Source organism: Neurospora tetraspora (genome assembly GCF_033439725.1).
Source record: "Neurospora tetraspora strain CBS 560.94 chromosome Unknown B0H65scaffold_5, whole genome shotgun sequence".
Classification (NCBI taxonomy): domain Eukaryota; kingdom Fungi; phylum Ascomycota; class Sordariomycetes; order Sordariales; family Sordariaceae; genus Neurospora; species Neurospora tetraspora.
Window position 1 is genome coordinate 3,157,432 of NW_026944387.1, and position 14,343 is coordinate 3,171,774.

General features: G+C 34.6%; 1 pseudogene across 1 annotated transcript; it reads left to right on the forward strand.

Moving 5' to 3' along the window:
* The first annotated feature begins 4,441 nt into the window (after window positions 1-4,441).
* Window positions 4,442-4,529, forward strand: B0H65DRAFT_t298 (annotated as a pseudogene). Its single transcript has one exon. The product of its transcript is annotated as a tRNA-OTHER (tRNA).
* Window positions 4,530-14,343: the final 9,814 nt, after the last annotated feature.

Here is a 14,343-nt window from a genome sequence, read left to right on the forward strand (position 1 = left end):
TAACCACCGTTACTATTACTATTATTATTATTGTTATTACTTTTCTTATTCTTATTCTTTTTATTACGGTTAAAAAATTTAACCTCCTTCTTAAAGTTAATATAAGAGCGGTATTCGGCCGAAAAAGAACCTTTCTTACTATAGTAAATATATGTTCCGTTCTTTATACGGAATTTAAAAACTTCGTTATTAATTATACGAGACAATTAAATATTAGAAGGGGATATAGCATTAAAATTTATAGCGTTACCGCCTTAATTAGTATTAACTTTAGGAATAGAAGCGTCAATACTTATAGTAGAAGTACCGGTCTTATAAAAGGGGTTAATATTCTTCTCGCCCCAATTTCTATCTTTAAAATTCTTAACTAAATTACGGGCCTTAATAAACTACTCTTTATATTTATTATCAATAAACTAATCGTTCTGATAAGCGAAGGTAGTACGGATATATTCGCTAATTTTCTAATAAAAATAATAAACCTTTATACTATTATCGAAATTATAACCATCAATAAGGAAGGTGAACGTTTCCTCGAAATTTTACTACTTTATTCCTTTAATTATTTTTAACTCTTCTAATTCGCAATATAAATAAATATATAACGACGTCGACGTTATTATATTTCTTATTAAGCTCATCGAATAGTTCGAGGGCCATAATCTATTTAGTAGGCTCGTTAGTAAGGATTTCATTAAACTCGGTTTCGATAACCTCAAAGGGAGGGCCCTTAATAGAGCGGGCGATTAATAAGAATTTCATACGTTCAATAATAAAAATCTTCAACTTATTAATCCAAGTAAATTTAATACGGAAGCGCCAAATATAATATTTAATAATACGCTCAATAGAAGTACCTTGACTATCGAAAGCGGGAAATATAATAATATACAATACAAATTTATAACCGCTATCGTCGTTAAAAATTATTATTTCGGAATCTTCGGGGTCTTCGTCGTTACTAGAATCTTCAAAGGGCGGAATAACGGATTCGGGGACAGGCTCGGCCTTAAAAACGGCGATAAAACATTAACGAAAGTCGTTAATATATTTTAAATCCTTATTACACTACTTTTTATACGCTTTTTTAAAATTAGCGCGGAAGTCGGCGTATTCTTACTTTAAGGCGATAATATTATTCTTAAGCGTACTAATAATACCGGAGTAAATATTACAAATAGTCTTAGATTCGTCGGCGTAGCTATTACGAAAATTATTAATAACTTTATTATAATTTTTAATTACTTCCTACGCGTAAAGGAGGATTTAAATTTAAATTATAGTAATATTATTATTATAACGCTTAATATTAAATAGCGCAATAGCGAACTTGGCTTCGGAAATTTCGAACTCCTCCTATGCCTCTTATATTTAAATACGGGCGGCAACAATATCGTTATAAAAGAGGCAATCGAAGGCCCGGAAAATTATTTAAAAAATAGGAAATTAAATAAAGCTAAACGCATATTCAATAGCGATATCGACTTGAACCGCTTAATTATTAAAGGATTCGAGGGCCTAAATAATATTAAAGTAATACTTTTGATTAGCCGGGTCTAGAGTAGCGAAGGCGCCGACTATAATAATAGTAAAAAAAATATTAAATATTAAGGGAGTATATAAAACGATATCGGATATTAATCGTTAAATTAACGCACCAAGTAAGTAGAAGGGAAAAGAAAATACAAATTATTAAATAGCGATATTCGGCTTAGTAATTACCTAATTCGAAGCCGAAAATTATATTACAGGGTTTTAATCGCTCTAATCTCGAATCGGTAATACTAAATCAACGACATTACAACAATTAGAAATTAATTAATTATAATCGTTCTTCCCTTGAGTAAGCGCGCGTAGTATAATAATAAAGTAACATCGTCTTCCGGGGCGCCGGCAGAATTGACTAAAGCGCAGCTGTTATTCAAGTCTAGGTAAGTATCTCAATCATTAACGCCAAAATTTGGCGTTCTACTTTGAATGCTTAGTTATATCCCAATCATCAACGCTTAGTTATATCCCAATCATCAACGCCAAAATTTGGCGGTCTACTTTAAATGTTTAATCATATCTCAATCATCAACGCTTAGTTATATCCCAATCATTAACGCCAAAGTTTGGTGGCGTACTCTTAACGGTTAATTATATCCTAATCTCTAGCTTTAAAGTTTTGCAATACTTCCAATGCTTTCAATATTTCTAATGCTTCCAATGCTTCCAATCCTCCCAATGCTTCCTATCATTTCAAAGTTTCTATTTCGTTTTCTTCTTTCTTACCAGGGGGCTGCGCCCCCCGGGACCCCCCCCCCCCCTTTTTTGCCTGCGGCGCTCAAACTTGCGGTGCCAAGACCAGGGGGACACCCCCCTGGACCCCCCGTGGTGTGCACGGACTGCAAAATTCTGACCAATACAAGGTACGGATTCATTCAAAATCCAACCAATCCAAGAACGCACTCTACAAAATAATAGGCAGCGGACCAATCACAGCACGAAGAACTTACAGGGGTGTTTGACAGGGGTCTGCCCCCATTAGAAAGAAGCTCCGCCATATGCTCGCTCACTTCGTGTTAAAACACTTCTTTCCCTAGACCATATAACAGCTGCGCTTCAATAATAAATCATTACGGGGCGAGAGGGTACTACTGGGGGTAAGGTAAAATATATATTATTGTACGAAGGAGAGAAAGGGAAGTATTCGCAGAGGATTGGCTATATGGGCGAGAGCCTAGTAGACTAGTCCGTGCGCGCGTACGTAAGATTACACGTAACTAGAACATGTGACCAGTGCGTGAGTACATAGCTCTGGGCCATGGTACCAACTCTGGCATAGCACATATATAGTCAGTACAATGCAACCACATCACAGGCTAGCCCTATGATACGTCGTTTACTTTATAAAACCTACGAATATAATTACGATAGTAAGCCGGGTGCGATATTTAAATAGGGTATTATACAATATAGCAAATATATGATATTTCCAAATAAGTTAAATAATTGGACAGTTTAATACTTTCTCCCCTTATTTACTATTTTACCCCTTTGCTTATAATTACCCCTTATCTACTACCCCGAAATCCCGAGCCTACCGAAACGTATACGAGTGCGAGTTGTTAGGGATATATATTATAGTAATACCCGTATATATTATTATTGCAAGCTCCTTCTATATATAAATTTAAATACGCCATTAGATATACGTCAGATATTAATAGTACTATAAATACGCATATATTATTTATATGATTACACTTTTCCGTTCTATATATATATTACCCCCTTACCTAAGCCATTATATAAGCATATAAACATGGATATATGGCCTTGAGACTCTGGGGGTCAATAAACGGTATTTATAAGGATTTTAGGTAGCCAAATATGATGGTAATTACCGGATTTGGCAGTCGTAATGCTAAACGCGCGGCCTTAAGATTGGTTTTAGCGGTATTGACGGTATTACAATTAGATTATAATAGTCTAACGATAGTATTAACAATTCTATACGTTTTTAATATAGTATCGTACAATTTACGCCCTAAATATCTTAATAATATATTGATAATACTATCAAATTATTTCGAAGCCGTATAGCCGCGCTGTCGATTTATATAAGTATAAAGAATTATAGGTATATTTAGATAAAATCTAACCTTAATTTTAGGTGATAGAATTTTCGATATTTTTATACTTTTTTAAATGTATCTTTGTTTAACTATAATATTATATAGTGAATCGATAATAATTAATATATCCCCTTCTAATATATTAAATATAAAAATAAGTATATTTGTATATGTAGGCGCTATTTAATAAAAATAATTCTAAATTATTGAGTTAGGCGGTAGAAGTTTATAGTTATGATATTTTATTATCGTTATACTTTTCGGTATCTTATATAGTTATATTATATATTATTTATTATTATACGAAGTCTAAATATTAACCCCTGAATTTTATAAGACGCTTCGGCGTTATAAATTTAACGTGGGCGATTATATTCGGTATTAAAATAACTAGGATAATAATTTTGATACTAATTTTGTACGTATTAATTATATCTTCGTCTATAAATAAAAATTAATAGGCGAATGTAAAATCTTCCTTATATTAATTAAAGTTTAGTTTTTACTTTATATAAAGTATATTACCTTTGACTTTATATATATCGAAAATACCGGCGAATTATTAATCATCGGCCTTTTAGTAGTCCTTTTTAATAGGATTTATATCGTCGATATTTCGAGGTTTTACGAGTGTAGGAGGAATTATAGCCTAACGTGGGTGTAGGTAAATTTCAATATTATTTGGCTATAGCCGAATAATTATAAGTATTTAAATATTAATTAATATATTAGTTAATATATTTATTATTAATATCCATTAGTATCTAATTAATATAGTTATTTGTAACCGGGAATTAAGAATATAAATATTAATATATATAGGGCGGATAGCTCAATTGGGAAGATCTAGGCTTAGTTTACCTTGCGGTTATTTCCGTGAGGTCGTAGGTTCGAATCCTGCTCCCCTCTCTTCCATCCGATCTTTTCGGTTTGGAATTCTTCCCCTACCCTAAGCACGTGGTTAAACTTGCAGGGCTCTCCCTAGTCCAAAACCTTGGGAACCCCACCAAAGTAGATTTGAGTCGATTCTCCACTCCTCGAAAAAAGAAATTACCCCGTCCGATAGCACGACAGCTTTTCCGCCCAATTAGCGTACGATTCCCTAACAGCAAGTAGGGTAATGTTTGCCCTCGCCTCTAGCTCTAATTAGGGCCCTCGGGCCGAAAAGAAGATTTTAAGAACGCCGATCGAAATCCGTAAGACCCCTTTTCCCTCCCCCTGAAATATTACCCTAAGAAACAGACGGTCCCGGGCGGTAAAGAAAGGGTGGGGGTGGAGGGGCTGGTTAGGAGGATACCGAAGGAAGGCTTGGATTGAATGAAGGATACATTAGATGTAAAGACGCGGGAGGTTTTCATCCGGTATTCGTGGTGACGGATATACGGTTTTTCCGCCCGGCTTTGAACGACGAAGGACCGCATGCCTAAATAGGCGACTAGTTAAAATTAGACAGTCAAGCGTGAATAAGATTATTGTTATTATAATATAAAAAATTATATTAGGCAGCGGCATACGTAGTTGCCAAAAACCCTAGAGCCTACCAGTAAACATTCAATAGTCAAATTCGTTACCCATTATAAACATTATTTCGAAAGTCATTAGGAAGCAGACTAATAAATGCCGGTAGCCGTAGTACCAACGGCCGTAGCGGTAGCGGTCTAGAAGATATTAAAATGCTAAACAACATAGAAATATTCGAAGAAAACGAAGAATAGGGGGTTATAAATACAATTACAGAAGTAACCAACCTTCTTAAACGTATAAGAGAATATATTAAAAAAGTATTATAATTAAACGTTTTTTTAGGCCTTTATTATAATCGCCTTTATAATAAATACGGACCCCCTAATTTATTGAATATATTAGCGGAAGAGAAATATTATACGTAAGTAGTTTGTATTAACAATTACCCTTGAATCCTAATAGTGGTACTATATATACCTAAAAGAAATTTTAATATTATACAGAAACCGTTGCGGTCCGCCTACGTAATTGCGACCCGCGAGTTTGGGAGTATAAAATCCGGGCCCGCGATAAAAAAGACGATGTTTAAAGATTAAAATTAACGACGACGATATAGACGATTCAAAGCTACAACGTAAATAATTAATAGCCGGGACGTTGAGAAATAGATTCTCGAATAGAAACATATTATTTATACTATTCGTTTCGCGCTATTCAATTCTTTTGTAGATACCGACCGCGCTTTAATGGACTAAATCAACCTTTTAGCCTAGTAAGCGCCTACATTATTCGAAGACCTCCTCTAATACAATAATAAAGTCAAATTTGGGAATACCCTTAAAACGCCGGTCGAAGAAGAGGAGTTGGATATTCCTAATATAAACAATAACTATCTACGACCATCTATTATTAGTAAATTCGAGAAAGCCGAAATACGTAACGTATATTACCCCATTATTAAAGATAGTAATCACTTACTTTTATTATCCTATTAAATATCGGATCCCTGCCGCCGAACCTTGTTTATAATATACGAGTTGCATTATAGTATTGATATTAAACCGTTTAATTTAAGTACTATTCAATATTCGAATCGAATATTATTTACAAATCCGTAAATTATCCTATATCCTTATTATCGAACGAACGCTGGCTATATAGAAAAGCAGGTACTAGCATCCATTACCGTACCTATGTGCCTGGATGCTAGGCATAGGCACATTCCGAAACCCGAGCCTACTTCTCCGAGCTAGCATCCCAATATATTACTCTAGCAAATACACAGCCTTACTACCCCCTTGTATATTATTTATATTAACAATATACCGTAATATTAATATACGTTAAATATATACTAATTACGTCCTTTTGCAAATAGTATATATTATAGTATATTATAACCGATATTATATTGTGCTATATATAATATCCGAATATATCGTACCCAAATCGGGATTATAATTAATAAGCCCATATAGGACCTTCCGAAGATATATATTTCATATAGGAAATATATTAAATACCGCAATAATAATACCTTTGGCCGTATTGACTATATTTTTACGCATGAATAAAGCCGATATAACGAGCGCTATATCTTTCTGGTGATTACGAAAATAGTGGTATTAAATACCGATTTTAATATTAATTTTGAGCTCCCCCGCGTCTATGTATAGGAAGCGCTAATTATTAGCTTACTAACTGTTCTTATGGAGAGGGTATATATTATAAACGTTTCGAAGCTTTACGAGCGTTAGAAGCGGGATTATCGGCCGGTATTAATATTAGTATCTTAAGATACTATTTGGATGTGAATTTGGAGGTTTGGAGGTTCTTCTTAATAGTACGTAATTATACCAAATCGTTTTATTCTTTACTACTATGCAAGCTACTAATAACCTAACGTGTACGTAGTATTGAATATATTCTAATTAATATATATTATAATTTAGTATATTAAGGTTGGTTTTTCTTGTTTTTTTTATTTCTCGTTTTATTTTGTGTGCTATCCGTCGCAGAGTTAGAAGTCTGACCGTAATGTATATTGCCTCTATGGCTTATTTAGCCCTATCTAATTACTATATTACAATTCCTGTCCGTGTCTGTGCTGCTAATATAGCTTTCTTATGCCTCGCTATATATATATACCTTTATTAATTGATTGATTGATCTAGATGAACTACGCGCCAATTGAAGCGTTGAGCGTATTGCTCAATTGCATCGCTCAATTGCGTTGCATCGATCGCATTCCCAATCCGGCGCGCAGCGCTGGCGGCCGCCGGGAGTGGTGTAGTGCCGGGTGCAGGCGCTGGGCCGGGCAGCAGGCGCTGGGCGTAGTGGACCGTACGCTGGGTGGGCGGCAGCGGGGTGGGCGGCAGGCGGCGGGGGCGCGTGGGCACTGGGCACTGGGCACTGTAGCAGTAGGTAGATAATGCAAGCGTCCTTCGCGACTTCCTTATGATAATCTTCATATATATACCTATAGGTCCTGCGTCCTGACCTACAGGCTAGACCTACGCCTGGATAGGGATCAATTTTTCTAAGCCGGGTGCCAATTTACCGTAAGAAATCTGGTGTAGTGCTAATTTACCGTAGAAATCTATTTACCGTAGAGCGACGGTAGACTCGTTGAGTACGGTATATACGTACCGTACTAGGACGGTACTGGCACGGTATCCGCGATTCCTATATACCCAACTAAGTATAATACGACCGTTATTTACCCGGATATCTAACGACGTACTCTATCCTAATAATCCTTTACCACACCATAGCTACACTATAAAAACGTAGAAGATTAGCGAATACTTTATATTAATTAATAAAGCGAAATAAGTAATATTAAATTTAATTCGAATAATTTTAAATAATCCTTCCTATCGAAGGCAAATTTTAAGTACGGGCGGCCGTTAATAAAATTTAATATATTTAGTGAAACTATATCGCTGGGGCGGTATTTAGGGAAATCGACGCGTTTTTTATTAGTATTATCCTCGTATCGTTCTTAGGTATAACGAATTTATTAGACTACGAAATCCCAAATCTTTTAGAAGCGGTCCGCTAATTCGGAAGCCTTATAATATTCCTTTAGCTAAGCTAGTAATAAATTAAAGGGGGGTAGCGTATAAGGTTTAATACCTATTCAGGGGTAATAACTATAATTAGCGAAGAAGGGTAAAATACCCGTTAATAATAATACAGCGTTATTATTAACGAATTCCGCAATTAATAGCCACTTCGCCCAATCCGTCTACGCCCAATTAAAATATAATTGTAAAAATTACTCTATTTCTACGTTAATTTACTTAATTTGAATATTAGTTTAAGGGTAGAAAATAAATATTAATTTACAAATAATAGATAATGTCTTATAAAGGGTAAATAAAAAATATAATACGAATTAGGTACCCCTATCCGATAGTATATTATCTAATAGGCTATAAATTGAGTAAATTTAATCGATAAAACGGTCTACGAACTCCTCCGCCTATAAAGTTACCGTTAGGATATAATACCGTATTTTAATTAAATAGTTAACGACGACGGTAATATATTTAAAGATTTTACCGAAATAAATTTTCCCTAGGAGCGGGGTAACGTAATGGATAATAATATCCCTCTATAGTATTAAAAATACGGCCACAAATTTAAAGTAACTAATTAATCTTCGTGTTATTAATTTAATCTTCGTATACGGGAAGTAACCTTTAGGAAAAATTCGTATATCGTTATATATCCCCTCCTAATTGAATTCGCGTTATAGGAACTTATAAATAGCGTTACGCCCGGGGTGGCCCGCGCCTAGAAGATTATATTAACGACTAATTAATTAAAAATAGAATTCTTCATTATAAAGGTCGATAATGATTCCATTTTACTATTTTGTAATACTGTTAACGATATAATATTCTAAGGAGGTACGATAGAAAACCTTCCCGATTATTAATGGCATTTGCTCCGGGGGCACAGGCCTTAGGCTCTGGGGGCCCCAAACCTTAAGGGGGCCCCAATATTTCAATCCTTGGCACGTTATTTTGATGTAAAATAGTATTTACATGGTAAATTCCAGACTGTTACGTATATATGAAAAAAGATAATAGCGATGTCCAGTGATATAATTTTGTATGGGGATTTCTATGGTATACAATGTTTTGCACATGGGATAGTTCTATGGTATTTATTTATACTACGAAAGACTATTATACTTTGAAAGACTATTATACTTTGAAAGACTATGGTACTAAATTGGATTTCGTGATACTTGGTATGGTGTTTTAAATTCTAGTGTTATTGATTGGGTCTATTTATACGATTACTTCGTATAACCTTGGAGGCTAGTAAGCCTACTTGAGCCCTACCTCTCTTGCGTTTAACCGCTTACTTAATAGGAGAGTTCGATTTTAGTGTAATTATTTGAATAGAATTTGATTTTAGCTTTAGAGACGAGAGTTTTAGTGTAGTTACTTGAATGCAATCTAGTATTGGCTTTGGAGAGGACTACTATTGTTTTGGCTACTCTAGAGATAAGCCGAAGTTGTACGCTGGCTCTGGCTCTGGTTCTGGTTCTGGAGAGGGCTTTGGAGAGGGCTCTATAGAGGGTAAGAATTTTAGCTGTAATTTTAGCTCTAAAGAGAGTTTTGGAGAGATTTTTGGAGAGAGTTCTAGAGGCGGGAGCTCTAAAAGCGGGAATAGAGACTCTGATTCTGATTTTGACTCTGATTTTGGCTTTGGCTTTGGTATAGCCATTTGAATATAGTTTAGTACTAGTTTTGGAGATGAAAGGTCGCTTCCTGATATTGCCTCCGACTCGCTATTATAGTCTAAAGTATTAGAGTTAACCGGTTCCTATACGCGCTTGCGTTTAGTAGAATTGGGAGTAAGTTCGTCGATGTTTTCGTTCTCCTAGTGAGATAGTTTGCGCCGAATATTAGGTTGTAAGCGAGGTAGGTTATTGAGGTTGATCTGTTTGATGGGCTTAGCCTTCTTGCTCCCTTTCTTGCTCTTTGACGCTGGTGTGGCCGTGGCCTTCTTGCTCCCCTTCTTTGAACTAGGTGTGGCCTTCTGCTTTTTAGGGGTCTTAGGGGTCTTGGGGGTCTTAGGAGTTTTGGGAGTTTTTTGTTTCTTTGTCTTTGGGGGGAGCGCGTGCTCGTTAGGGATAGTTCTGGTAGAGTTCTTCGCTCGACCTTTCTTCTTAGTAACGCGGGGGTTTTTAAGACGAACGTAGAAATCGTTAAGATCTTGGTCAAAAAGATCAGTTCATAATTATATATAGATATATAGATAGTAGATAAGGGACTTATAAGTGGTACTTTAAAGTATTAACGAAGGTATATATAAATAAATTTTAAAAGCTTTTTTATAATTAACTGTTTGAATATTTTATAGCGGTAAGGTAGTCTATACTAGAGAGGAATATTGTAATGCTCGTTATAAGGGGGGAGGGGAGGAGGATCTTTACGCTAATTAATTAGCCGACTCCTGTCTATTTAAAAGTATTTACAATTAATTATTTCTAGTGTAATAAATGTAATTTACAAAGGGAAATTACTTAAATAACCGCGGGTAATAAATTTATAACGTTAACGAATTTAGTAAATTATTAGCTTCTATTTAAAAGTTCTATACTATTCGTCGGCTATTTCGAAAATAGTAGAAACTAATTTAAAAATATCGCTATTACCGTTAAGAAAGTAATTCTTAACGCTAAAATTATTAGATTTAATTAGGGAGGTAACCCTTATATCAAAATTTCTATACTATTTAATATAATAGTATACCTATTAATCTTTAATAAGTAGCCAATTCTGTTAGATATATCGAAGAACTATCTTTTAAACTACAAATCGCTTCTTCAAATCTTCCTATGCAATAAAGAATTCTAGCTCTATTTTATTATGCATTATAAGTTTAAATTACTTTACAATACTATAGGGGTCGTTAGTAATTATTAAATTAATTAAAGGGTTAGTACTATATATTGAGGTATAGAGATTATAATTCTAATTATCGAATAGAATAGGGGTTGCCTATTTATTAATACCTTCTTCGTCGTTAAAATTCTTGCTATCGTATCGCCGTCTTTAGCCTTCTTGAATTTGAACTTGGCGTTATATAAAATATTCTTAATAATATAGAATAAATGGAATTATTATTAAGTATTAAAGAAGATTTCTATTAAAGATTCCTTTATTTCCTTATATTTATTAATAATAACGACCGTCGGCTCTAGCAGGTTATATTGTAATTGTATCTATTTAGTAATATTAATTAGAAAACCGAACGCCGCCTACTTCTCGTTATTAATAATACCAAAGATATAATTGAAAATAGAACCAATATTAGTTATATTAGAAATTTAATAGAATAGATAATTAAAGCGATTTATGTTATACGTATTATTAATACGTATAACCTTATAAAAGCGTTGAACTATATATATATGATGCGGGAAAATAAATATAATACTTAATAGTTTTATTTTATTATTTAAATCCATCTTTTTAATATATTTAATATTATTACTGTTAAAAGCTTTAATTAGAGCGCTTATTAGGGTATAGCTATCGAAATTACGTCGGCGAATATGTATACGTACGTTATAAATATCCTTCTTAATATATATTAATTTTAAATAATTATTTTATACGACGGAAGCGATCTTTCGAATTCGTATAGCGTTGAATTTAGAAATATTATCGATAATTTTAAGTATTTCTAATTTTATTTTACAATATTAGTGATAAATAAAGGAGTTGTACAATTAAGGGTAATTATATATTTAATATTAGGGATGTAAATGAAAATATTAGAAACTATCCTCCTTTTTTATAATAGTTATCTAATTATAATTATATTTACGCGAAGCGAATTTTCGAATTATTACCCTAAATTTACGAAGTTAACTATATTAGTTATAGAAGAAGTAATATTATATATATTCGCTTGCTAGAACTCTAAGCTTTATATTTCGGCCGTTTCGGTAATTGATTGTAAAACTGTAATCTTTTACCTATTTATTAACCGCTTTATAAAGGTCCTAGATTATAGTAGCGGAAAGTATAGCGCTAGCTAGTGGCTTAATAATTATATCCTTATAATCAATAATAATACCCTCCTCATCTAAATCTAACTCTAACCGCTCATTACAATTTAAATCGGAATCTAAATCGCTCTCTTACTAAAGTAACTATATTAAAGGAGGTAGATTAGGATTGGAATTGGATAATTGTATACTAGAGTCGTTGGAATCGCTGGAATCGCTGGGAGAGTTAACGAAAGTATTATCGTTAGAGAAGCTTTCCCACTCCTCGTCGATGTCGGTAAAAGGATCGCTATCGCTATCGCTATCGCTATCCTCGATATAGGTAAGGTCGATGGGCGCATCTAGTTCCTAAGGCGGCGCCATCTTTGCGCGCAATATTTTAAAGCTTTAAGAAAGTTAATAAATAATTTAATAATATACATAATTAATATTTACGTAGGTACGATTAATTCTAGCCTATTCTAGTAATAAAAGGTAGTTTAATTATAAAGAGAGAGTTAAAAGAAGGTTAGGTTGAAAGGTATATTCAAAAATTACTAAATCTAAAGATAGGGGTCGTACACATAGAGTCCACTAGTTGACTAGGCTTAGCACTATCTTACACAGAAAGGGTATTGTACGATTACTATCTGACTATATTAAAAGGTTGAAAAAAATAACGTACACGTTAAACCCTAACCCGATTGGGGCCCCCTTAAGGTTTGGGGCCCCCCTAGACAAAGGCTTGTGCCCCCGGAGCAAATGCCCTTTAGGGTCTTAAAAAGTATCGAGAAGCTCTAGACCTATACGCTTGTCTACGTTAGGGTCGCTATAATCAAAGCGAATTTTCTACAGCAGGCGATCGGGTATACAGTTGGCTAGCTATTATACAAAGGGAAGTAGTTCGACCTTAATAGGTAGTAAAAGGCTAGAGTAAAGGTAGTAGAAATATACCTCCAAATCGCCTATAGATTGGCCGTTTATATATAGCTTCGCTTCGGCGCTATAAATCTAAACGTTAATTTCTTTGGCAATCCCCGTAAATTTGTTAAAATAGGGAAGAACGGGCTTCGGGGTTGCAGAAGTTTTGACGGCGGCGAATTTAAAGACGAAAGCTTGAATAGCCATAGCGAATTACTACTGGCGCTCGTTGGCCGTTCAAGCCCGAGGAATAGAAACTATAGTTATAAAGAAGAAAGAAAAAGGGCGTATAAAGACGGTCGAAAAAGGGGCTTTCCTATGTAAACGTTGTAGAAGGAAATTGGCGGTCTAAAAAGATAAAATTAAAGAAGAAGGTCAACAATATATTACGGATCTACTAGGTGTGTACGGTAATAGGGGTAGAATAGAACTTAAGATTATTAATAAGGAGGAAGAGAGAGCTTATAGACCCGAAGGTCTGTGGGCACAGTGAAATACTGGAAAGAACAGGTGGCCTGCAGGATTGGCCAATCAGAAGGCACGGACTCGAACCGAGGCCTGGCCCAGAGCCCATGGGGGTTCTGCAGCCAGGCACAACACCTCTGGGCAGCAGCCCATCACAGTGCCCGAAAAACCCGAAAGTTTTTCCAACTACGAGGTTCGAACTCGCAGCCTAGGCAGCTTCGGTTAAATGTCACGGCAGCGAAAAACCACTACACTTCCGGCCCGCGTCCCCGCAAAAGGGTACAAGTAACCGAAGCTGTCAATTCGGTCGCTCAAGTGGTCTTATATAGGCGATGGATGCACCCCGCAATGCATCCATCACACTACTCAACCAATGTTTTTGAAATCGATCGATTTATTTAATAAAAACGAATTATTAACGACCCCGCTTAAGAACCGCTCCCCTACGATAAAAAGGAACTCCGTAATAAAACCCTTTATATAATCCATCCCTAATATTACAACGAAATCGAAATTTTTAATAAATATAATTCGAATATATTATTAGAATACTGACTGTATAATTACAAAATCGAATTTAACGAAGGTTATCAATTAAAAGAATTTAGTTATAGTCCCCTATATAAAATATCCTTTAATAAATTAGAGGCAATACGGAAATATCTTTTAAAAAACCTATCAAAGGGATTTATTGAAGTAAATTCATCCCTATAGGCGGCACCCGTTTTATTCGTTAAGAAGGTTAATAATAATTTCCATTTTTATGTTAACTATTAGAAATTTAATATAATTATTCAAAAAAATCAATACCCTCTACCGTTAATCGAAGAGACCCTTACTAAAATAATAAAA